Source organism: Coffea arabica, chromosome 3c (assembly GCF_036785885.1).
Source record: "Coffea arabica cultivar ET-39 chromosome 3c, Coffea Arabica ET-39 HiFi, whole genome shotgun sequence".
NCBI lineage: Eukaryota > Viridiplantae > Streptophyta > Magnoliopsida > Gentianales > Rubiaceae > Coffea > Coffea arabica.
Genome location: NC_092314.1, coordinates 15,722,808 through 15,750,575, shown reverse-complemented (window position 1 = coordinate 15,750,575; position 27,768 = coordinate 15,722,808). Strand labels below are relative to the sequence as shown.

The 27,768-nt window shown below is 37.6% G+C and overlaps 1 pseudogene; it reads right to left on the bottom strand.

Annotated features, from left to right (window-relative positions):
• Nucleotides 1-27,474, bottom strand: part of LOC140004579 (auxin response factor 2A-like) — a 37,568-nt pseudogene extending 10,094 nt beyond the window's left edge.
• Nucleotides 27,475-27,768: the final 294 nt, after the last annotated feature.

Below are 27,768 nucleotides of genomic sequence, written 5' to 3'. Positions count from 1 at the left end.
AACATTATATTTGGAATCAAGTACAATGCATTCATGCTTTTTAAATAACACATACAAGTCTTTATCACACAGTTGACTAACACTAAGCAAGTTATAACCTAAGTTATCAACCAAGAGCACATTATGAACAAAAGTTTCACCATCCTTACCAACATCACCTATTCCAATTGTCTTAGCTTTCACATCATCACCAAATGTTACCTTTCCACTTGATTTTGATTTCAGCTTTATGAACAAGGAAGGATCACCGGTCATGTGCCTTGAGCAGCCGCTATCAATAAATCATTTTGACTTGTTTGATCCTTTATCCTGAAAAGATAACGTGTTTGGTACCCTTTTTAATTTTTGGGTCCATAATAGTTAGCATTGTATCTAACTAACCACATGCACTTCATCCCTTTGTTCAGATTTCTTTTCACATAGCAATTACTTTTCAAATGCCCTCTTTGACAACAAAAAACACACATAATGGAAGAGTCCTTAACATGTACTGGTTTGACATATCTTAATTCACCTCTTCTATATGTTGTGAAACCATGTGCAATTTTGTTGTGTGCAAATGTTCTTTGAAAAGTAGTAGGATGTGTAGATAACATGTTCCTTTTGTTAAACTCCTGCTTTCTTGCTTTCAAATTCTCATCCAAGCTGTCCATCCTTTTTTTCAAATCACCATGTCTTTCCTTCAGCATTTCATAAATATTTGTCTTTCTATCAAGCTCATCTTGAACATTACATCCAGCTCTTACTAGACTTTCATTGTCGGTCTTTAGTTGTTTATTTTGTTGAAAAAGACTTGCATTTTCTTGAATGAGAAAAGCCATTTTCTGTTTTAACTGCTTGTTTTTATCATAGGATTCCTTCAAGACATTATGCAGTTTTTCAACAAAAGATTCAAGATCATCATCTTCATCATTATCACTTTCAGATTGAGAGTGTGTGGAGGTTACCTCATTATTTCCAATAGCCATGAAGGCCATTTGAGCAGATTCTTCTTCTTCTTCAACTTCCCCTTCGGAGTTGCATTCATTCCAAGTAATCTGAAAATTGTTGAATCTTGGCTTTCGACCAGCTTTTCCATCTTTCATCTTCTTCATGGGGCATTCGTTTGCATAATGTCCAATCTGTCCACATTCGAAGCATTTGTCCAACTGTTTCTTGTTGAAATCTTGTTTACCTTTATACTTTGCGATAGATGGCTGATTCTGGAATTGATTGCTAGGTCCTCCCCTTCTAAACTTTCTTTTATTCAGGATTCTTTTGAAGCCTCTGGTGATGAGAGCAAGATCATTATCATCACCATCCGAGTCTTCATCATCCAGATGAGCAGGATCATCTTCACCTTGAGTAGTCTTTAGAGCAATGTTTCTCTTTGCTCTAGCATCCTCTTCCTCCTGCACTTTAGATTTCAGTTTCAACTCATAAGTGGTTAGTGAGTTAATGATAGATTCAATAGGCACAGAACTTAAATCCTTGGCCTCCTCTATTGCTGTCACTTTATTTTCCCATTCTTTGACCAAGGCATTGAGAATTTTCCTGTTCTTCTCTCCCAAGGTGTACTCTTTGCCCAACGCCTCGAGATCTTTGATCAAGTCAGTGAACCTGCAATACATTTTGTCAATATCCTCAAGAGGTTCAATTTTAAATGATTCATATTTCGTGACCAAGATGGCCTTTTTCTGTTCTTTCACATTGTCACCACCCTCATGGATTTCTCTTAGTTTATCCCACATTTCTTTAGCCGATTTGCAGCCTTTTACTCTGATTGATTCATTTGAATCTAGGGCACTATAAATAACATTCATGGCCTTGGCATTCAATGTGAGGTTAGTCCTATCTTGAGCATTCATTTCAACTCTTGTTTTTGGCCGAAGCAACCCTATATCTGCATCAAGAAAGTTAGCTTCATGCGGTCCTTCACTCACAATAAACCATAGTTCAATATCGATAGATTGCAAAAAGATAATCATTCGTTCTTTCCAGCTAACATAGTTAGAGCCACTGAACATGGGAGACCTAGTAACAGATTGCCCCTCAACAAACATAGCATGACTGGTTGTCATCTTTACTCCAAGCCGTTAGAGCTTAATCTCAAGGAGACCAAGCTCTGATACCAATTGTAAGTCCCACAGACAACCAAGAGGGGGGGTGAATTGGTTGATTAAAATCTTAACCAAGTTTATGCACTTTTTCTTTAATGAAAATTTACCTTCCTTTTTAGTAATGATCAACCAAGTAGATTAGAAGACAATAGCAATATTAATCAGAGAAGCAAGTATAGATAAGCAATGAAGATTTTATTAAACAGAAATATAAAATAGAGAAACAAACCAAGTGTCTACCAAGCTTTACCCAAACTTGAAGACTAAACACTAGGAAGAGCAACTTCTCTTTGATGAACGAAGATCAACTAGATGTACAATGGAGGGAGCTCTTCCTCCTTGCCCTAAGCCTCACTTAGTCAAGCTAGGAAGTTTTACAATCACTCAGAAAACCCTCAACAAAGCTACACTAAAGATCCTTTCAACCACAAAAGAAATGCTCAACAGAAATTCACACCACTTTAATACAAATCTGCTTTGGAGACTATTTTCTAGCTAAAATATCTCTTGAGAACTTGTAAACAAAGTGAGCAAAAGTCCCTATTTCGTTCAGACCAGTTTGATTTTAAAGGGATCCAGAAATGGGCTTCATCAATGCTTCCAACGGATAGAAGGCAGCTGAAGAGTCAACTAGCCGTTGGGGCTGTCGGACGTCCGACGATCGAATCATCGTCCGAACCAATCGTCCGATGATAGCCAAGTTGAGGTTCGGACGTCCGATAAGTTCTTTGTCGTCCGACAGCACAGCGTCCGACCTTGGGCCGAGAGCTAACAAGTTATCTTGGAATTTTTCGGACGTCCGATGCGGTTGATTAGCGTCCGATGGCAAGCGTCCGATCCTTCCGGACGTCCGATGCTTCCATGTGAGCGTCCGACGGTGCTTCCTTCCTGATGTTCTTTATCTTTTCGGACGTCCGACAGTTTCCTTTCGGCCGTCCGACCTGATTCTCCTGTTTTTGCTTCTCATTTTGGTTGTTTTACATTTCATGACATATTTGAACCTGATTCTTGGATAGACAAAAAACACTTGTATTTGAGAAAGGTTAGACAAATATTTCAAAGTACCAAGAATGGCAAACTAGACATACTTAAAAGACAATATCTTTGATCGAAAACAAAACAATGACTAAATTCATTCATATTATTCCAATCTTGTTTGCCACATCCAAAGCAACGTAGTCAGGAGATAAACGAACATATGCTTTCTTTGTTCCAACAGACCTGATCAAAGTGTTCACTTTCTTGGTCTGTATAAACAAACTTTTGTGATCATCAAAACCAAGAATAACAGTAATAAATATTTTATCACTTTCATTGATGACTGCACAAAATACTGTTATGTGTATTTGCTCAAAAGTAAAGATGAAGCCTTGGAAAAATTCATTCTCTACAAGAATGAAGTTGAAAATCAACTTAATCGGAGAATTAAAAGGTTAATAAGTGATAGAGGTGTGAATATGAAACACCAATTGGTGATTATTGTGCCAAATATGGAATTATTCATGAAGTAACTGCACCTTACTCACCACAATCGAATAGTGTTGCTGAACGGAAAAATCGCACACTAAAAGAAATGATGAATGCGATGTTACTAAGTTCAGGATTGCCTCAAAATATGTGGGGTGAAGATATTTTGTCAAGCAATTACCTTTTAAATAGGGTACCCCGGAAAAAAACAAGATAAAACTCCTTGTGAGTTATGGAAAGATAGGAGACCATCCTACAAATACTTGAAAGTGTGGGGGTGTCTTGCAAAAGTGGCTATTCCAGCACCAAAGAGAATAAAAATAGGTCCTAGAACTATGGACTGTATCTTTATAGGCTATGCACATAATAGTGCTGCTTATCGATTTCTTGTGTATAATTCAGAAATTTCGGATATACACAAAAATACGATAATGGAATCAAGGAATGCTTCATTCTTTGAAGATGTGTTTCCTTGTAAATCGAATGGTGCATCAAGTTCATCAAAACAAACACATGAAGTTATGAATCAAGAAAAACATGATCATGACTTGATTCAACAAGATGAACCGAGACATAGCAAAAGGGCTAGAGTGGAAAAATCATTTGGAGATGATTTTACAACTTTTCTATTAGAAAAGGAACCACAAACCTATACAGAAGCTGTAAGTTCTTCTGAAAGATTTTTGTGGAAAGAAGCAATAAAAAGTGAGGTTGATTCTATTTTACAGAATCATACATGGGAGTTAGTGGATCTTCCTCTTGGTTGTAGACCTTTAGGTAGGGCTGTCAACGGGTCACCTTTAGGGTCCAAATGGATCTTTGAAAGGAAAATGAAACCTGATGGCTCTGTCGATAAGTATAAAGCCAGACTTGTAATCAAAGGATACAAGCAACAAGAAGGTTTGGATTATTTTGATACTTATTCTCCTATTACGAGAATAAATTCTATCAGAATGATTCTTGCTATCGCTGCATTGAGAAATCTAGAGATACATCAAATGGATATAAAGACGGCTTTCTTAAATGGTGATTTAGATGAAGAAATCTACATGGAGCAACCTGAGGGTTTCATAACTCTGGGAAAAGGAAATAAAGTTTGTAAATTAGTGAAATCATTGTATGGACTAAAATAAGCGCCAAAGAAATGGCATGAAAAGTTCGACAATGCAATGATAACTAATGGATACAAAATAAATGAGTGTGACAAATGTGTCTACACTAAAGAAACAGAACATGGCTATGTCATCTTATGTCTTTATGTAGATGACATACTTATTGTTGGTAGTAATGACAAAATGGTCAAGTCTACCAAGGACATGTTGAATTCAAAATTTGACATGAAAGATATGGGGCTTGCTGATGTAATTTTAGGAGTTAAAATTACAAGAATAGCAGACGGGTTGGTCTTGAGCCAAACTCATTATGTGGACAAGATTCTGGAAAAATTCAATAAGAATGATTCTGGAATTGCAAGAACTCCATTAGACAATAGTTTCCATCTATCTAAGAATAGAGGAGAGAGTATTTCTCAAGTAGAATACTCAAGAATCATTGGCAGTCTAATGTATTTAATGAGTTGTACTAGACCTGACATTGCATATGCAGTGAACAAATTGAGCAGATTTACAAGCAATCTGAGTGCTGATCATTGGAAAGCAATTTCAAGGGTACTTAAATACCTACGGTACACTCGGAACTATGGACTGCATTACACTAGATACCCTACTGTTTTAGAAGGGTATGCTGATGCAAATTGGATATCTGATATAAAAGATTCAAAATCCACAAGTGGGTATGTGTTCACACTTGTCGGTGGAGCAGTATCTTGGAAGTCTTGTAAACAAACTATTGTAGCTAGATCTACAATGGAATCTGAGTTCATTGCCTTGGACAAATGTGGAGAAGAAGCTGAATGGCTACACCATTTCCTTGGAGACATTCCAAAATAGGAAAAACCTGTGCCACCAATATGTATTCATTGTGATAGTCAATCAGCAATTGGAAGAGCACAGAATAACATATATAATGGTAAGTCTAGACATATACGTCGTAGGCATAATACCATTAGACAACTACTCTCAACAGGAGTTATCTCTATTGATTATGTGAAATCAAAGGATAACATAGCAGATCCGCTAACCAAAGGATTGAATAGAGAGTTGGTTGCAAAAATGGCAAAGGGAATGGGACTAAAGCCCATGGAAGGCTAAGTGTTATAAAGGAAACCCAACCTAGCTGATTGGAGATCCCAAGATCCAGGTTCAAAGGGACAACCTAATTATAAGGACTTAGCATAGTCATTGTGGGGAAATATCCCTAGACCCATTCCATAATGAAACAATGACACAAAAGAGAATTAAGGATAGCACAATGGTGTGCTTTAATGATTCTTAAGTGAAGTAATTAATTACTGAAGACTTAAGTAAATCACCTATGTAAGAGTGAAGTGGGGCCGCTTCAAAAGAGAATTGTTTAGGGCTCAATTCTTAAAAACTCTTGCTGAACCAGGTTGATGTCCATGGCCAAAACGAACATAACTATGAGAACTGAACAAATGGAGCATGATTCCTGTGTGAAATATATGGCTCATTTACACTAAAAAGCGGGATAGTTCAAAGACATCATGTCTACTGGATTGCTAGTAAAGTAAGTGTATTTCACAAGAGAAGATTCAAAGGGTAACACCTACCTATCTTATGCAGGTTTCAGTTGTGAAACATTACTGTAGAGTCAAATCAAAACAATTTTTCATTCATGTGGGGGATTGTTGGAAAAATGGCTATATCCATTGTAGAGTGAATGAGAAAATTGTTCTCATAATGGCACTCTCGATAGAATCCTAGGATAATTATCTATCTTTCATTCATGTACCTAGGATTCATGTATATTAATTATTGATACATGATTTTGGATAGGATTCATGTACTTAATACATGATTTTGGAGTTATCTTATTGAGATACATGTATGTACATGAATGTGGTACTTTGATAAACGTGAAGATAATTATCTGGTATTTAACTCTTGTTGCCAATTTCGAACAGTCACCATTGGCCAGCATCTATAAATATCTCTCTTTTGTTTCAAATAAGAGGGCTCTCTCTATTTTTTCCTTCTTGCATCTTCATCTTTTTATAGTGTTCCATATTGCTCTAGTTCGAGTTCGCTATGGTGATTAAAGTTTGGTGCTGACATATTCACCTTTAATCCGTTGTATCCTGGGAGACAGACGCCTACTCAACCTCGAGCACTCTACTTGGAGGGGGCGAATCTGTTTTAAGGAAATTGTGCTCACAAGCCTCGGATTGTTATTATTGTTATTTTCGATTATTTCTTTCTTTCTAGGTTGTATTTACTCTTCTCTATAGTATATCAGCCTATTACTTTTATTATTATTTCTAACAAAATCTAGCAGGAAAATTCAATATTTCTGAGAGGAACCCAAGTTTTATTTTCCTTTTTCCTTGCTGGGTTTCTTCGAAGCTCTTTCTTCTTGTAGAAATATATTTAGTTTTAGTGTAAATTTGTACTGGGTAATGGGTACTTCCGCTTCCGAAGATTTGTTTTTGGATGCAAAGTTAATTTAGCTTCTGTTGTTTGGTCAAAGCTCATCAGATTTTGTGCTCTCAATGGGCAATTAGACGAAACTCACCACCTGTTCGATCAAATGCCTAAGAGGAAGATGAACCAAACTGTTCTGGAAAAGTTAGGTAAAAGTCTTGTAGTTTGGATATGCAAATGGTTAATTAAGTTCTTGACAGATGCTGATTGCTTAGTTGCACTTTCTCCTCTTTTAAACCAAGTCTAAACTCATATAGATTATTCTATTCTTGTTCTTGAATATTTCAGCCAAAGAATAAATTGCTGATATTGGAAAAAAAAAGAAAAACATTTTCATTTCTTGAATTTGTTCTGCGTTGTGGAAAGTCGTCAGATTGGTTTTGGAGAAACCAAGAAAGATTCGTGTTAATGCATTTTTCACTATGGAAGCCTATATCATTCTCGTGCAACCTTGATGATGGACAAGAAGAGCAGGAGAGGAAAAGGTTCTTGGGCACAAATCAAATACAGCAACTGTAGTCACAGTAATTTGGCACTCTTATTCCCTGCTGTGCTGAGATGATGGAGCTGGTTCAAGTCATTTGCATATGTTTACATCTCCAGATGTCAAAGTTCTATCTCTGTCTGTCAAAGGCCAACTAGATCAGAGTGGAATTGGAAAAGAATCAGAGACAGAGGACAATCCTTCTGCAGTGTTCCTCATGTCAATTGATTCACATGGCCACGAAATACTAATTCTCCAAAGAATCAAATGGAAGCTCAGATGCAATAAACAGATTCTCTACCACGGAACAAAGGCTGCACAACAGAAATTTGATTTTGCCAGTCTTTGATTCTTTTATTAACTGATCTGCTGATTAGTGGTTTTACTCATTTACCAACTGTATATACATGTTAAAATAAGTTGGTTATCTAGTTTTCAGATTTGGGAAGCTCTTCTTTCTTGTCATCAAACTGTACAAAGTTGTGTATACATCTTAAATCTAAAATGATAAGTTCATATGGTATTCTTTTGCATTATCATCTTCCCACCTGTCGATTTTAGAGCACTGACGTACCCGAAAACATGAAAAATGTGCAAGTAAACACATTAGTAAACAACGGTCTAGCGAGTCAAGCTTTAGCACACTTCTCAATTTGAATTGGTATAAGGAGCAATGTAAATGATCATCTGTTTCATGAGTTGACAGAAAGAGAACCAGAAGAAAACATCATCAAACCTTTGCAAACTTGAAAAATCATTATCCTGTTAAGAAGAATTAAGATCAGCAGGATTTAATCATATCATTCTCCTCTAGTCTATTCAAAATCATATCTGTAGGATTTAAAAGCTTTCCACAGTTTTCACACTGATCTCCTTAGGAGACAGGAGATTGAATAAAATAAACCAACCCACTAGTCTTCCACTAGCATCAGACACCTCTCAGCATCAGTTTCAGATTTCTTTATCTAATAAAGAATGTTGTCTCCTTGAATTTTGTCGATACGTGACAATTTTTGCACTGGCGTTTTTTGCATAACTTCACACCATCCAAGTTTTTTGCACTGATCATTCATCTTTAGCAACTTGTTGATCGGTATCATCATTTTTTTTCCAGTTCTTGTGCCTACAAAAAACAAATGCTAAGTTAGCAAATGTATTGAATTATAATTGTAACTTATCAAACTAATATATATAAGATTAAGTAATTAATCAAGGTCTTTCTTACTTGGACAAAACTCATTGATGCATGCTGGTGTGCTATTGAACTTGAAGACATCAAATCATAGCCTTGGTAGAAGTTAGGGTCCAATGTTTGCCGAAAAATAAGAAAGAGAAGACCACACATACAAACAAACAGCTATAAACTTGCAAAAATATAATACTAGGGAAAAATTAAGATAAATAAGAAACAACATGCAACTAATGGTTGACATAATATCTACAAAAAGCATACTATTTACTTACTTGCAATAATTGTGTCATGTTTTCAGCATATCGCCTATTGTAGATGTCTTCTATTGGAATTCCAAATTCCTGATATAATTAAAGAGAGACAACCACAAATTAAAAATATCATTGAAAAAACATATCTTTAATGTAGTTTAGTCATCTAAAGAATAAAATACTCAAATAAAAATTTAAAATGAATAACATATCTACTATGCTATACAAGACAAAAATGACGAATTCCTAAACATTGACCTTTAAAATAAAAATGAATAAAAGCTCAGCCGAGAGTCAAAAGGAACAATTCCTAAACATTGACCTTGAATTACAAATTCATCCAGCAATCAGTAATGAAGCGTAATATTATAAATAAAGATAAAAATGATTCAATGCATAAAGTTACAAAACAATAGCAGAGATAGAAATCCACACCATCGGGATCCTCAGACAAATATGCATGAGATCCCCAGAGAGATTCCAAAAACATGCATGGTCCACTATGCTAAAATGATCATTCTGGCCATATAAAAATATTTAATAACCAAAACAGAAAATTTCAAACAGTTTGTGACTATGCTTGCTATTTTCTCTTCTTGAAAATAGAAGAACAATTTTTTTTTTTCAAAAATAAGCTTACATGCAAAACTTGGCTTCTAATTAGTCCCTAGCATAACTTTTGTTAAAGAAAAAGCTGCAATCGGTTTAGGCATTTGAATGAACAGGTGGTGAGCTTCATCCTGTGCATATTCCACTGTGCTACAGTATAATGAGTGTATGTCGCGTAGATTTGTGCTGCTTTCTTTTGTACAAAATATGGGATTCCTTACAAGCACTCGGTTTGATTTCAATGTTTGCCTTTTGCAGTTTGGCTGCTGACCCTTACAAATATAATGCGCTTCCTCCACTACCTGCTTAACGCAATCTCACCCCCCCTTCCACGCTTTACCCACAACAGCCCATGACCACACCTGACAAATTTATAGGTGAATTGTGAGTGATTCTTGGGAGATGACGAGAGGGTACGGTGGAGATGATGACAATTTTGTGGTTAAAGAGTTTTTATTTTACTGGTTTTGGTTAAAAAGATTAAATTTTCTGTCCGATTAATCGATTAATCAATTTAACATGGTCCGAGTTGGGTTGTTTGAGGGTTTGGTTTATCAAGGGACATTTGGCAAGATTATAAGGAGTGGAACAGAATGTGAGATAGGATATGGTACAGAAGATCCGTTGCGAAGATCCATGCTGTGACTGGATATGACCGAGGATGTAGGATTTCCTTGCTGTCTCATGGGTCGTCTCACCCCAACACCGAGCTCCCATTTTCACCTCTAAATATGCAATATCAATCAATTTGAAAAAAAAAATCATGTGTAGAGGACGATAAGAATTTTGGGATAGAAGCAAACCTGAGAAATATGAAGGCATCCCCTGCAACAAGCCTTTTTGAACTAATAAAAACATTCCAACCATGGTTTGCCATCGCGAGTCGTGATCACGACACGGTTTTGGTTGTTTCACATCCATCGCGGTATATCAATTGAATATCGGGTGATACGTACATTATAGTACATGAAAGTTTTAAAAAATTTTGAAAAAATTACTAAATTTAGAAAATACCAAAAAATGCACAATTTAAAAAATATCTTAATCAACTCCGAGTTAATTTGGATATATCAGCTGATATCATGCATTACGAATTTGAATCGTCGAATATCAGCCGAGTCAAAACGAGTCATCATGGATACGATAATATCCGCGATTCAAAAATCGGTATCGTATCGGTGCCCTCCTTTTCAGTATGATTCCAACCGCTCTGAAGGAGATGTCTCCATGGTTGACCTGGAAATTAACAAAAATTGCTTTTTTTAATCTGATGTAATACAACACGGTACAGTCCAAAATGTGCCAAGTTTCTACATTATACCACGAAAGATATCTCTAAACCACCACTCATTTCCATGCAAATCTTTGGCCACCAGTTCTTGCGTTAGAGGCTGTCGAGACATGTCCTATCATAGACAACCAAATAGATACACACATTACAACCACCAATTCCCGGAAAGTACTAACAAACAATAAAACACTTCAAGTCTTGTAAAAGCACTCGCCAGTGGTGGAAGACATTCATTAGCATGTCGTCTCAGCACTGAAAATCCACCATCAGTACTTGTACCAGATGCAGTAAGAGTCTGACAAAAAGAATGCACATGGAACCTCGACGGAGGGGCTGGCACTGGCTCTGTCTTCACAGAATTCTCATCTTGCTGCCATTGACCATATCAAAAAAATTGAAAATTCCAAGCAAATAACCAATTCCAAGAAAAGGTAAACATGCAATGACGATAGTTCCATATGGAGACTCACATCTGGCTCAGGCATCAGAGTAACTAGCGCAAACACCTCATTAGTGTTAGGTTCAGCCTGCATATGTTCATACATTTTACATCCAGTTATAAACCACACACACAAGGGAAAAGTAGAACCTCAAAATTAACAGTTGATGACCTGATGGTCGAACTTGGCATACCTTTAATTGAACATTAATCACACGACAAAGGACCTTCCAAGGCAGATTATAAACAGGCATCGCCTGGCCTGCAACCTGATTAGTTGACGCTTCAACCTAAAGAGAGGAACAAAACCCATGACAAGTCAGCCTCAATATACAGCAGTACATTCACCCAAAAAAAAGGACAATAAAGTTTTCAAAATATTCCCCCCTTTGAGCTGACACCAAGTAATGATACATAAAAAGTTACCAAAACTTAACAAAAAAAAATTCTATCTTTCAAAGCAGTGAAGCATAATAGGCTTGTAAATGAAGATAGGGCACAAAAATGAAGAAACCCAGGAAAATTTTGTATGAATCGGAAAACAAAAATTGCTGATAAAGCATTTAGACAGATAAATGTAAATGCATGAAGACAAAAAAATGAAGAAACCCTAATATGCTCCTCGGTCAACACGTTCCAAGACACGTAGCACGTTTGCCCAAGGATCTAGCGAGGTGTCCAACGTTTGGATTGCGGGACCTAAAACCAAGACGGACGACACGACTTGATTGAGGTGATAGAACGACGACTCCAATCAAGGTGAATACTCAAGTGGATAGGTCGGATGAACAATCAAGAACGATCACGAGATTGCTCAAGAATCCTTGCCGATGCAAGTAAAGGAGCCGATTTCTCTCAATAAAGGAAGAGAAACAAATCTGAAATTTTATTGATAAAAGTGTCTAACCTCAAATTCGTACAAAGTGAGCCTTTATATAGACTAATGACTAAGAAACCCTAAGGCTAGGGAAAGGAAAGGGTTCGGCCATCCTTGGACATAGGTGGGCCGAATCCATGACTCAACAATGCAACAACTAGTAACTAATCTAAACAATGACTTGACGACTCACGACTAGCAACTAAAAAGACCTAACAGTTGGCCGACTCTACTTAGAGGAGTCGTGGTCTCCACTTTGTCGCACCCCATTTTTATAAGAAAAATAACATTTTTAGAGAAAATGGGATTTTGATTTATTTGAGTGAAAATGTGAGTTAAATGATTAGTGACAAATAAATAAAGAAAATGAAAAGGGCCTAAAATGGGGTTTGAAAGTGTGACGATTTGGACCCAGAATAATAGTTTAAAAAGAGTTTTTGAATAAAAATCGGAGTCGCCACTTGGTATTGAGTTAAAGTATACTAAGTCACCTAAAAATGAATTTTTCAAAGAAAAAATAGAAAAACCCTTTTTAAACGACTCCTAATCTACGTAAATCAAAGAAAAAGATTCGGGAGTCACATTTGAAGAAAGGGAAGGCAAGGATAAAAAATCTGAGGCACCCTTTCAACCTAACCAAGGCTAGTTGCGTGATTTGATCAAAGATTTTCTTATTTTAACCTAAGAATTTATCACATTTGGATGTACTATATAAATGCAAACCCTAGACCTAGGAGGGTGTCGAAGGGTCGGAATTTCTCTTCAAAGCTCAATTGGTGCAAATCACATTAATTGTGATGCCCAATAGTGACTCTTTGGAGAGGTCACGAATAATGCAAAAATATGAGACTCTAAGAAAAGAAAAGAAATAAAATAATTATATAAATACAAATATACATGACCTAAAGGAATGCATCATGTCGGGTACAGGGGACTAATGTTTGTGACTTAATTTTCACTTTAATAGAGGGAATAAGAGCGTGCTAAGGTTAGAAAGCCAAACTCGTCCATATCCCATACTCAAGGGGTTTTTCCTAATCTAATTAAGCATATGTACTAACCTATCTCTAATTTTTCCTATATGAAATGCAAGTCTAATGTCATGTTTTCATGCAAAAATGGGAATGAATATATAAGGGAAATATAGGATAAGGGATATACATATAAAAGGGGGAACATGGAATAAGGGATATACATGTTAGGGGGATGTCACACAAAATGATAAAAGACCCTAGAAAGTGAAACATGTATGAGATGAAGTGATTTTATCACACAATCATGATCTAACGCTCGAAGGGCTCATAAGGGTCTGGCGTTGGACTAGCCCATGTCTACAAATTCTCACTAGCGTTGGACTAGTGTGGATTCGGGAAATGGATCACAACTAGCGTTGGATTAGCGTGATAACAAGTCACACATTAATTATAACTAACTCAATCATGTAAACTTAATGAAAACATGTAAACACATAATATCACATAAACACAACACATAATCATGATATCTAGATGCAAGACCCTAAAAAAACGGTAACACATAGCACGTAAGCATGCAAAACATACAAAAAAAAATAAAACAAATAAAGCCCTAACTATTACATTAGGGGGGCCCTAACTACAATCTAAGGGGGGAGGAATAAAAAATAAATAAATAAACTCCTAACTATTACATATCCTATCTAAATATAGATCTTGAATCCTAACTATTACAATTTGGCATTTAAATGCCTTTCAAATAATTAAAATTAAACTAAAATAAATATTCGAAATTGAAACAAATAAAGCAGATAAATAAATGAAATAAAAATATTCAAAAGGCATGCAACTAGACACATAAAGTCACATAAGTGTACATATGGTCAAATAAAGTAAAAATAAGGGATAGAGTGTACCTCCCTTGAGTTGGTGCCCTAATGAAACGAAATTACTTATTTACCCTCCAAAAACAAAGAAAGGGTCAAGGCATCACTTTAATTAACAATTAATTACATGAAATAACGATTAAACATGAAATGAAAATTAAACACGAAATGGAATCACTTAAGGTATTCACATAAAATAAACCATCCATGTTCAAGAAATTAAAGCAAACAAGGACTTAATTAAAATAATTAAAAAATTTTAAGGGTCTAAAATGAAATACTAAAATTAATGGCTTAAGATGGGACCTATCAAAATCTCATGTTTAAAATTTCACAAAAGATGATTGGAAACCAATTTATTAGGATTAAACGACAAAATTAGCTAAAACGTTAATCAAATGGAAATCAAAACTATAAATTCTTCAAAAATTATTAAACTTTCCCTATTTCATCCTAAAATTCATGAAAAATCTGTCCACAATTCACATGAAAGCATACCAAGGAAAAATAACGTGTTAAAGGGATAAATTTGATTAATCTTTTCAATCTTATGGGCCATAGTAGCATTAAACACAAATTAAGGGGTTAAAGTGCAATTTTTGGAACATTTTCCATGCAACTTTCATACAAACCACGAATGAAACAAGCTTCTGCAACTACTTTCTATTACCGAAAATGAGGCCAGCTGCATTTTGTTTTCAAACTTCAGATTTCCAATTCAAATACACAACTTTGATTAGATATTTTTCAACTTATCACCACAACTTTACACTAAGCAAAACTACATAACTATCGCAATCCAAACAAACAAAAGAGACTTAGAAAGATATCATGCAAAATTCTGGAAGAAAACATTCATGCAAAGAAAATGGTTCGGCAACCTGACATTCATTTCCAACAGATATTTGATCCTAATTCAAGTATTTTTTAGACTCCAAACATGCAAACTCAACACCACTTATCCAATTCCTCTTTCCAACATAAGATCAACAAGCAAATTGGGTGCCAAACTTGGTGAGCAGTCGCGGAGAAGGAAACAGCAAAGAGAATGCAGCAGCTTTTTGTTCTGCTGCAAATTTTGCAGCTTCAACTCGCGTGGCATTCGCACCAAGACATCTATAGTTTGGACCAAAACAAACGAGCTCACTATCAATCATTCAATTACCTCTTTCAAACATCAGATTAACTAGCAAATAAGGTAATAAAACCAAATCCACCTGGTTGTAGAAGAACAAAAGAAAGCATGAAGCTTGTTTGTAACTTCATGGGTTTTCATTAGGTACGGCAAGAGCAAAACATACTTTCTGTATAAATGGCAGTTGCCATACCATGAAACTGAAAGAAATCAATGCTTTGTTTGAAAATTAACCCATGTAAACATCACTCATTCTCACGGCTAAACATAAGAAATTGAACAGGTTCGCCACTCTTAAAGGAGGAGAAACAGATTATAGGAGTGAAATGATAAGAAAAGGGAGAACTGTCAAACACTACCCTCCCTAACACTGCAAGTATACTTACACTCAAACATTGAACTCAAAGTGAGAGGAAATGGGAGGGTTTGTATATGTTCAGACAAAAACATTCTGAGCTACTGACTTCAGCTGAAGCAACTAGCAAACACAAGTTGCTAACTTCAGCTGAATCGCAGCCTATTGCTACAACAAACAAGTGCCGTGTTGCAGCTGAATTCTACTCCAAATCAATACTTCACCTCATGGCACACATGCACAACGGTATCCCAATCAAATAGCTAACAAATCAACACTTCAAACAATCAAAACATCAGCAACCAAAGGGAAGGAAAGACTGTCCGCATGTACTGCTGCAACAAGCCGAGAGCCTCGAGCTTGTTGCAGCAAATTTTTATGCACAAGACTCAGCCCGACGCAATGTAAACCCAGGCAACAAGATCATTCAGCATTCTTCATACTTTTTAGCATAAATCCTTAGGTGTTAACCCACTTAGTTAGCATAATCTGGACAAGATTCTTGATTTGTCAAAAGAGAAAAACATGCCACAACAAAAGAAAACATGAAATCAGAATCATTGGGTGCTAACTTTGTTTCGTTCAGGCCACCCAAAAACATCAAGCACTAAACTTTCTAGTCCTTTAACAAATCGAATTAACAAACATTAGCAAAATCTACACCTTTCAGTCAAAGAAAACAGGTTACAGGAACCCAACAGAAAATGCAAACATGCTCGACGTCACAACCTACATAGGCAAGACAACACATTCAGCAGATAAACTGGAGTCTAATGCTCTTTCGACTCCATAAAACCACCATGAACCGACTACTAAAATGAAACAGAGGAGATTTAAGGTATGATGGGGTCGAAATCTGGCTTCTTAGGAAGAACCAGTGGATTCTAAGTAAAGCGAACAGCAAGTAACCATTAGGCAATATGGAAAACAAAGAGAAAAACCATCGGACAGACAAAAAGTGAGCAAATAAATAGCAAAAAGGCAACAACTTGGGACTGTAAACCATAAACCAACGCAAAAATAACATCAAACAGCAAACCATAGGATATTGGAGGGTATATTCACATACTTCAAACAACTGACGAGGTTCCTCTCACCCAAAACAGAAACCAGAAACAACATCTTAGTATCAAGGTATAAACGCCAGGAAAAGGTAAGAGCTTTTACCGAAAAAAAGGACAAAACTGGAAGCCGACTAAGTTGACGCCAAAACTACGCCTTTCCGATGCTGTTTCCTCCCTTTTCTCCTTCCTTGTTTCTTTTCTTTCTGTTCAGCCCGTCCGCCGCCCCCTTTACTTTCTCTTCTATTCCCTTGCTCCCTCGCAACCTTCAGCTGCCCTCCAGTCTCAATCTTCCCTCTCTTGGTTTCCTCCTCAAGCTCACGGCCGAAGCTCTCTTTTTCCAGCTCCCTCTTGCTCTCCCAGCCAGCCCGTAGCTTCCTTGGCTTTCTTTTTCTTTGCCGAAGCCTTTTTCTCTCTTCTTTTCTGGTTTTTTTTCTTTCTTCACCGTAGCTCTCCTCTCTCGGTTCTTTTCTCTCAGCTTTTTCCCTCCTCACTTTCTCTCTAACTTCAGCCGTCACTCCATATCTACTCTTTTTTTTCTCTCTCAGCCGTTACACCCTACTCCTTTTGCTAGCTGTGTTTTCAAGCATTTAAAGGAACCCAAAACCTAAACCTACGATGGAAGGCTGAGATCTCAAACCCCAAAATGGGTTTATGTGGCCTGCTCTTGCCCCTTTGATCCCGCTCATGAATGGAGTGAGCTGGACTTGTACTGAGAATCTTTTGGAGGAACGAATGAAATGGAAAGAAGAAGCCAGCTGCCAGTTTTTTTGTACTACGCGTAACTAGCTTCTGATATGAAGCTGAGGAAGGGCTTGGATCGTGTGTAGCTCACACATGCGTGAGCTTGCTTTCTCCTCTTCTTTTTTTTAACAACAAATAATGAAGTAATTTTAACAATAAAAAAATAAAAATAAAACAAGATTAATCAAATCAAATGAAATGCTAAAAAATTGTTGATTTTGATCGATGATTTTGCCTTTTTATTTTATACTAATTTTCACTTAACTTAGATAAATTGAATTTAAGAGAATGAAAGCGTATTTTTTGGAACAATTTTCCCTTTTCTTCTTTTTTTTTTGATAAATTTTAATACTAAAAATGTCTTAAAATAAAAATTAAGCCACCAATAATTTTGAATAATAAATACATTGAATCAATAAAAATGAAAATAATAACAAATAAAGCTAAAAATACAAATAAAAATTTGGCATCTAAAATGCTAAAGAAATGTCTAAAATAAAATCATGAGATTAATAAGTAAAAATAGTTGATTATCAATAACAAATAAAAACTAAAATAATGATAAATAAATCTAAAAAACTCGAGATAAAGACGTAGATTTCAAATACTTACCTGTATTTATTCTGCCTCAAACTGAAACATGAAAAAGGTCAGCGGGATAAAACCCGATCCTGCCAAGGTTAATGGGATAAGACCCAAGCCCAACAATGAAAACGGTCAGTGGGATACCTTGCCGACATTCCAAATTCAAGATGATAAAAACGGTCAGTGGGATACAACCCAAACCTGTCAAGGTTGGTGGGATAAAATCCGATCCCAACGTGATATACAAAGGTCACGTTAGTGGGTTGGACCCAATGCTAACGGAGATATGAAAGTTAAAATACACGTTAGTGAGATCAACTCGATACTAACGGTGATAAAAGACACGTTAGTGAGTTAAACCCAATGCTAACGGATATGAAAAAAATAAAACACACGTTAGTGAGTCAATACTCGATGCTAACGGTGATAAAAGACACGTTAGTGGGTTGGACCCGATGCTAACGGTGATGAAAATTAAAACACATGTTAGTGATTCAGTACTCGATGCTAACGGTGATAAAAGATACGTTAGTGGGTTGGATCCGATGCTAACGGATATGAAAAAAATTAAAACACACGTTAGTGAGTCAATACTCGATGCTAATGGTAATAAAAGACAGGTTAGTGGATTGGACCCGATGCTAACGGTGATGAAAATTAAAACACACATTAGTGAGTTAGTACTCGATACTAACGGTGATAAAAGACACGTTAGTAGGTTGGACCCGATGCTAATGGATATGAAAAAATAAAACACACGTTAGAGAGTCAATACTTAATGCTAACGGATAAAAGACACGTTAGTGGGTTGGACCCGATGCTAACGGTGATAAAAATTAAAACACACGTTAGTGAGTCAATACTCGATGCTAACAGTGATAAAAGACACGTTAGTGGGTTGGACCCGATACTAACGGATATGAAAAAATTAAAACACACGTTAGTGAGTTAATACTCGATGCTAACAGTGATAAAAGACACGTTAGTGGGTTGGACCCGATACTAACGGATATGAAAAAATTAAAACACACGTTAGTGAGTTAATACTCGATGCTAACTGTGATAAAAAACACGTTATTGCACGAAAAAATTCTTGAATACTCACCTGCAAAAATCTTTTCAAAATTGCCCCAATTTGAATCAATTTTTATACAATAAATCATTTGCTTTGCGTTGTGGCATTGTTGCTCCTCTTTAAGGCCTTGGCCGGCCACGTCCAAGCTTTCAGTGTTCCTATGAATCCCATGCTGGTCCTGGACACTTTGAACAAGGGTTTGGAGTGATTCTTTGAATCGTTTAGCCCATGCAAGTGTAACTGGCCCCAATAGCACTCGAACTGGGTCCGTGCACACATCAGTTCCCTCCACTTGACAAGGATTTATTCTCAAATCTGGATTATCTTCCCCAAGGAACGGGTTCAAATTCGCGACATTAAAGGTTGCGCTAACATTGTACTCCCTAGGTAGCTCCAATTTGTAAGCATTCTCATTGATTCATTGGAGTACATGAAAGGGTCCATCACCCCTTTGGAACAGCTTGCTCTGGCATTGCTTAGGAAATCTTTCCTTCCTCAAGTGCAGCCAAACCCAATCTCCAGGTTCAAATGTCATCTTGCGACGGTGCTTGTTAGTTTGCTGGATGTATTGCTGCGTATGCTTCTCAATATTGGCCCGAACAGTTTCATGCAATCTGAGCACAAAATCAGCTTTCTTTTTTCCATCTAAGCTCATGTGCTCAGAGGAAGGTAAGGATGTTAAATCAAGAGGGTCAGAGGGTTAAAACCATAAACAATTTCAAATGGTGAGTAATGTATTGCACTATGAACAATTCTATTATAAGCAAATTCAACATGTGGTAAACACTCTTCCCAAGATTTAAGATTCTTTTTAATTAAAACCCTGAGTAAAGTACCAAGTGTGCGATTGACAACATCAGTTTGTCCATCGCTTTGGAGATGACTTGTGGTCGAAAATAACAATCTAGTGCCAAGTTTGGACCACAAAGTCTTCCAAAAATAACTCATAAACTTCACATCTCTATCACTAATAATGGTTTGAACCATACCATGCAAACGAACAATTTCTTTAAAGAATAAATTAGCAATATGAGATGCATCATCAGTTTTGTAACAAGGGATGAAATGAGCCATCTTAGAAAATCTATCAACTACCACGTAAATGGAATCATTACCCCTTGGTGGCTTAGGTAGTCCCAAAACAAAGTCCATAGACAAGTCTACCCAAAGATAATGTGGAATGGGCAATGGCTTATACAAGCCATATGAATTTATTTTAGACTTGGATTTGTGGCAAGTGGCACATCTACCAACCATGCGTTCAATATCCCTATACATATGAGGCTAGTAAAAGTGTTCTTGCAACATTACTAATGTCTTAACAATGCCAAAATGTCCCATGAGACCACCGCTATGTGCCTCTAGAACCAAAAGATCACGAATAGAAAAATTAGGCATACACAATTTATTCACATAGAACAGAAATTCATCATACAAGAAGTATTTTTCATGCGGACTCTTAGTACAGGAAGCATATATATCACCAAAATCAAGATCATGTGCATACAGTTCCTTAATCATCTCAAAACCTAACAACTTAGCATCAAGAAAAACAAGCAAGAAATGTCTACGAAATAGTGCATCAGTTACTACATTCATTTTGCCAATTTTGTACTTAATGACATAGGGGAAGGTGTCAATGAAACTTACCTATTTGGGATGTTTCTTGCTCAATTTCGACTGTTCCTTGAGAAACTTCAAAGATACTTGATCAGTGTGTATCACGAACTCCCTTGGACGGAGTTAGTGTTGCCATGTCTCCAATGCTCTCTCTAGTGCGTACAACTCCTTATCATACGTGGGGTAGTTCAAGACAGCACTTCCCAATTTCTCGCTAAAGAATACGCAAGGCCTCTTGTCTTGCATGAGAACAACTCCAATTCCTACACCAGAAGCATCATACTCAATCTCAACAGTCTTATTAAAATTTGGTAATACTAAAACATGTGCATGTGTGAGTTTGTCCTTAAGGGTAAGAAATGCTTGTTCTTAGGTCTCTCCCCAATGGAATGTCATGGCGGTCAATGGGGCGGCAATGGTGCTAAAGTCCTTGATGAAACGCCGGTAAAAGCCCGTCAATCCATGGAAATTGCGCACCTCAGGGACGGATTTCGGTGTCGGCCATTGCTTGATGGTCTCAATCTTGGACTCGTCTATTTTGATACCCTGCGAACTCACAACATACCCTAAAAACACAAGCTCATTAGTACAAAAAAGTGCACTTCTTAAGGTTAGCCTATAGACACGCCTTTCGAAATGTATTAAGAACCAATCTCAAATGCTCCATGTATTCATGCATGTTGCGATTGTAAATCAAAATGTCATCAAAGTAAACAACCACAAACTTCGCAATGAATTACCTCAAAATATGGTTCATTAATCTCATGAAGATACTAGGGGTATTAGTCAACCCGAAGGGCATGACTAACCAGTCATAAAGGCCATATTTTGTTTTAAAAGTTGTTTTCCATTCATCACCTTCTTTGATTCTAATTTGATGATACCCACTTCTCAAATCAATTTAGCAAAAATAATAGCACCGTCAAGTTCATCAAGCATATCATCTAATCTAAGAATGGGATGATATTTAACAGTGATAGCATTAACAGTTCTACAGTCTGTGCACATGCGCCAAGTACCATCCTTTTTGGGGACAAGTATCACAGGCACAATGCAAGAACTCAGACTTTTATTTACCCAATCCTTACCTAATAGGCCATCAACTTGCCTTTGAAACTCCTTTGTTTCTTCAAGACCCATGCGATAAGCAGGTTTGTTGGGTAGTGAGAGACTCCAGGAATTAGGTCTATCTGGTGCTCGATCCCTCAAATAGGTGGTAAACCATCAGGGATCTCATCAGGAAACACGTCCTCGAATTCCTGCAAAAAAGCAACCACACTCGAAGGCAATGCCTTACCGAGCTTATCAACATTCAGTACCACATGTTTACAAATCATGAGTAATACATGCTGATCAGCATTTACAAGTTTTCGCATATCCTTAGCCTTAATTATCATGTTTTGCTTCCTAGTGTTGGGTTTAGTCAATACATGATCATGTGGTACACTAGGTGTGCTCACTTGACCCTTGGTCGATTGTTCACTTGTGAAAGTGGAGCAATTTCTAGGGTCGACCGTCCTTTGTTTCCTCTTTTGACGGTCTAAGTTACACTCTCTTTGCAGTTTATGTTGATTCTCATAAACTTGTGCAGGTGTGAATGGTGTTAGAACCATGCATTTACCATCGTGCAAAAGAGTGTACTTATTTGCTCTACCATCAAATACGATACGTTTATCAAATTATCAAGATCTTCCTAAGATGACATACATCGCATGCATAAGAACAACATCACATACAATTTCATCAATGTAGTTGTCAATTAAAAAAGGAATACGTACCTGTTTATGGACACACACCTCACCTTCTTCACTTAGCAATTGGAGGCGGTATGGATATGGATGTTTAGTTGTAGGAAGGCCCAAATTTTCAACCATTAGTAAGCTTGCCATATTGGTGCAACTCCCACCATCGATGATGAGTCTACACACCTTATCACTTACTTTACATCGAGTGTAAAATAAGTTCTCTCTTTGTAATTACTCGTCCTCTTTGACGCAAGCAGTTAGCACTCGTCGTACCACCAAACAACCTATTTCTCCTTAAGTAGGAGAGCACTCTTCCTCAGCCAAGTCATCCTCCAAACAATCACCCTTGATCAGTCCAGGCATCTCCTCACAATCATCATTATCGGACACAATTTTTCCATTGTGAATGACTAACATGACCCTTTGGTTGGGACATTGGAACTGGATATGTCCAAACCCTTGGTATTTGAAGCATTTGATATCTCTACTCCTAATCTTAGGAGTCTCATGAGGAGTCTTAGAAGTGGACCTGGATGCATCAACAATTTTGTTAGGGGTAAAATAGGAATTTTGGCTAGGAGTACTACCTGGAATTCGGCTAGAAGAGATGGGTGTAGCCGAGTTTTCAACTTCATAGGCGGTTCTCCTTGGTTGGTTTCCTCTCCATGAAGTCGAGTTGGAAGCTTGGAAGGTTCGGCCTCCTCGCCTCAACTTCTTTCCCCTCTCGGCCTTGATGGCTAGCTCAAGAAGGTCATGCATGTCCAAGCAATGTTAGAGCTCCAAGGCTTCTTGAAGGTCAGGGTTGAGACCTCTAAGGAACCTTGTCATTATAGCCTCACTATCTTCTTGAATGTTCGCCCTCATCATGGCCATTTTGATCTCCTTGTAGTAGTCATCCACACTCATATTGTCTTGAATGAGGGTTTGAAGCTTAGAGTGGAGATCGCAGTTGTAGTAGTTAGGAACAAATCTCTTGCGCATCAATGCCTTGAGTTCTCGCCAAGTCCGGACTCGTGGTTCTCCCATTCTCCTTCTATTAGTCCTTAATTGGTCCCACAAAACTAGGGCATAATCGGTGAATTCAACGGTGGCAATCTTCACCTTTTGTTTCTCGCTATAATCATAGCAGTCGAAGACCATCTCAATGCGACCTTCCCATTCCAAGTAAGCCTCAAGGTCACTTTTGTCTTGGAACGTGGGAACTTGGATCTTAAGTCCCTTACTCTCACTCTTAGGTGTATCCCTCCTTGGCCTCTCGGCCCTTTCCTCATCCTCACTGGTGATGTGAAACCCCGATCTAGACAACCAAAACACCATGGCTTAGACTACGGAAATTTGACCCAACTAATCCCTAGAAGTCACGAACAATTTTGATATTATCTCAACCCGCCACTACTCGAATTAACGAACCAAATTGGAGGTAGTAGAACGCCACAATCAAGGAGATACTCGATTGATAAGTTCAGGTGAATAACTTGAGAAGATTCTGAAGTATTCAAAGAAAACTCTCTTGCCAAAGAGAAAGTGAAAACTCACTAATTGTATTTAATAGCCAAAAATTGATCTGAAACAAAGAGGAAGTGGGGCTATTTATAACCCTTACAAGCATTAACCCTAATCCAAAAGTTGACCAAACTACCCTACATATTTAAGAAAGATTTTGGCCTTACTTACTAACAAATGGGCCGTAATTAAACTAGCTTAATTACCTAGACTTTCTAAAGCGAGAAATAACCCAAAATCAACGAGGAAAATCAAATAATCCTACTAAACTCAAGCATTCGTGCAATCAACTAGTCTTCACTTGAATCTCCCAATTCCCCATGTGCTTGAATGGGCCTTGGTCTTTATATTCCCATCAACTAGCCTAGTAATCGTCATATTTCCTCCCTTGGTACCATGGCTACTTCGGTTGTGGGATCTAGAACGCGAGCCTCTCGGAAGACTCTTGGTGATTTCATCAAGACGACTGTGCATTTCCTCTATTTGTCGATCGCTAATCTGTTGGAGCTCAGCCTTTATGGCATTGAACATCAAGGTATAGTCGGGGCTTGGATGAGCTTGCTCCATGCCTCTCGTGTGGCCTACAAAAAGGTTAGAAACAAAAGGAAACAACACAAGTATAACTTTACTTCACTCCCTTAGTGTATCACTCACCCTCATATTTTTTCACTCAAAGCACTCTAATGATCTTACCAAATTCCTTTACTTGTCGGATTAGGTAGTTGAGAAATGCCGCACAAAGTCCAACAAATATCACCCAAACTTTCCACAAGAGTAATCACAGAAACAAGACACAAATGGAATGCAAAAGGGAATTAAGAATGCTCGAATTTGGCAGCTACTAATGGCGGACAGGAATGAAAGGTGTGCTAGTGTGAAAGGAATCGAGTAAAACCCTAACTTCCTAGAATGTAGGAGTGTGTCCAAGTGGAAATAGAAGAGTTACCCAAACTGCCTACTTAGTTTCCTAAGTGATTTTTGAAACAAGTTAGTTTTGGAAATCTTTAGAAACCTTTTCCCTCTTGGATAACTTTTAGAAACTTCCCAAATTCTTTTCCAAATATGATTACAAACAGATTTCGGTCCTCTTTTCCCAAAACTCTCACCCTAGTCGGTTGGAAGGCTATTAAAACCACCTTCCACATGACCTTCACTTGCAAACAACAAGATCAATTCGGACTTCCTCTTTTTTTTTTGACAAGTAGCAAGGCAGATTTCATTTTTTGGTTCAAGACAATGGATGCTCAACCAAGTGATGCCAACAACCCTCCTCGAGCTCCCTCCCAACGGGTTACCCAAGATGTTCCCAAGAAATTCACACCAACTCCAAGGAAACCCTTCACCACCGCTAGAGAATACAAGAAGATGTACTCTAGGAGGATGAAACAAATTTCCAAGGAACAAGATATTCAAGAATTCCAAGAAGTGGTGGATCAAAACTTTTGATTCTTTCCCTTTGTTTTAATTTTCTGTTTTAGTTAGGGACAAGATGTATGCGGACTGTTTTTGCAATAAAAGTTCACTTTCTTTCTTGTTTTCTTTGTTTCTTGCCAACCGAGTTTTCTTTCTCCTCTCTTTTCTTTTGTTTCTTTTTTTTTGACTTAAACGAATAACACACACCCTTGGCCGAAACAATCAAACTCCAAAATCTGGTCAGCCCTTAATTCACCCCAAAGTCAACCAAACTTTAATATCCTTCAAGAACTTCCAAGGTAATTTTCAAGCACTTCAAGATTGTGATCAAGAAATTCAAGAAATCCTAGATTCTTGTAGGTTCTCTTCAAGATTCACAATTACCAACAAGTTTTACCAAAAATCAGATTTGAAAAATAAGTAAAACAACTTGGATGACCAACGAACAAACTTGGACAGGTTTTAACTAAAGAAACCTAGAGCGAAAAGAACCCTAGCTGCCACAAGAGTTGATTTTCTTGCTGCCCAAGCGACGACCAACTAATCAAGATAGGTTTGTAAACTCCAACCAGAATTTTATACGTTCCAAGCGCACACAAACCACAGCAGATTAGACACGAAAATAAAAGAGCAAGACTCTGACCGAAGGAAACTAAACGAACAACACACTCACGGATGGAGTTGTGAACAACAAACGACACACGAATTGGACAGAATATCCCAGACAACAAGACACAAACACCGAACAGAATATAACGACAATGAAGCAACAAGTACTTCAGACAGATTTGTAACAAATGACTCAACACAACAATGACCAAAAATTGATGCAACAAAAGACACAAAGGTGCGGACAGATTTTTTTTTTTTTGAACACACGGCAGCGGAAACAAAAATCTTAAATGACACAATAACGAGAAACACGGATATAGCGGAAGATACCTCAACCTAGGCTCTAAAGCTAACTGATACGGTCCTCGGTCAACACGTTCCGAGACACATAGCACGTTTGTCCAAGGATCTAGCGAGATTATCCAACATCTGGATTGCGGGACCTAAAACCAAGATGGATGACACGACTTGATTGAGGTGATAGAACGACGACTCCAATTGAGGTGAATACTCAAATGGATAGGTCGGACGAACAATCAAGAACGATCATGAGATTGCTCAAGAGCCCTTGCCGATGCAAGTAAAGGAGCCGATTTCTCTCAATAAAGGAAGAGAAACAAATCTGAAATTTTATTGATAAAAGTGTCTAACCCCGAATTCGTACAAAGTGAGCCTTTATATGAACTAATGACTAAGAAACCCTTAGGCTAGGGAAAGGAAAGGGTTCGGCCATCCTTGGACATAGGTGGGCCGAATCCATGACTCAACAATGTAACAACTAGTAACTAATCTAAACAATGACTTGACGACTAACGACTCGCAACTAAAAAGGCCTAACAGTTGGCCGACTCTACTTAGAGGAGTCGTGGTCTCCACTTGGCTCTTTATGGGTTTGGAGCAATGTTTAGATACCTTGGCCCACCACGTCCAAGCCTTCAATGTTCCTATGAATCTCATGTTGGTCCCGAACACTTCGAATAAGTGTTTGGAGTGATTCTTCGAATCGTTTAGCACGTGCACGTGTAACTGGCCCCAATGGCACTCGAACTGGGTCCTTACGTGGGCTTGAATCCGTGCACACATCAAACCTAAAAAAAAGTTGCATGAATCTGAAAATGAACATTAACGATAAAGCATTTGAATAAAAAAAAGTAATTAAGAAAACATGTTCTATGTGGCATTGAGGAAAATAGTACACAAGCTCTTTCTCACGAGGCACTGTCACCAACAGTCCAGCACATGCCCGCGAAAGCTCCGTATACAGAGCCGTCTCAGCATCAACTAACATAGTAAAACAACCCAAAATCAGAATCCACAAGAATTAGACCCAAAAATGACTTAGAAAAACGAAAACTCATGCCAGAAATGAGAGCAAAACCTCATGAATTACCTTTTACGGCACCGGAAACACTTTTAGCCACTTCTGGTAGCCCTCTTGGGCCATCACTTGACTCAGTATATCCCTTGATCGGCACCTCTGAAGCAGCCATTTCTACACCCTACTCGTTAACACAGATCTATCATCCAAAAACCCCTCACCAAGAAAACACTCAAAACATGAGCAAAAACTGCAAAAGCCAAAAGAAAATTCTAGTCAAAGCCACTAAAACACTATCACTCAACTCAAACTCATAAACCCACAAAAATTTATCAACAAACCCACGAAAATTCTCCAAAAGATCACAAAGTTCTTTTAAGTTTCTCCCTTAATTCACCAGCTACCAAGAGTTCCAAAGAGTTCACCTCAGAAGCAGCTCCAAGAAGCTCAGAACTTCACAGCAGTGAGAAAC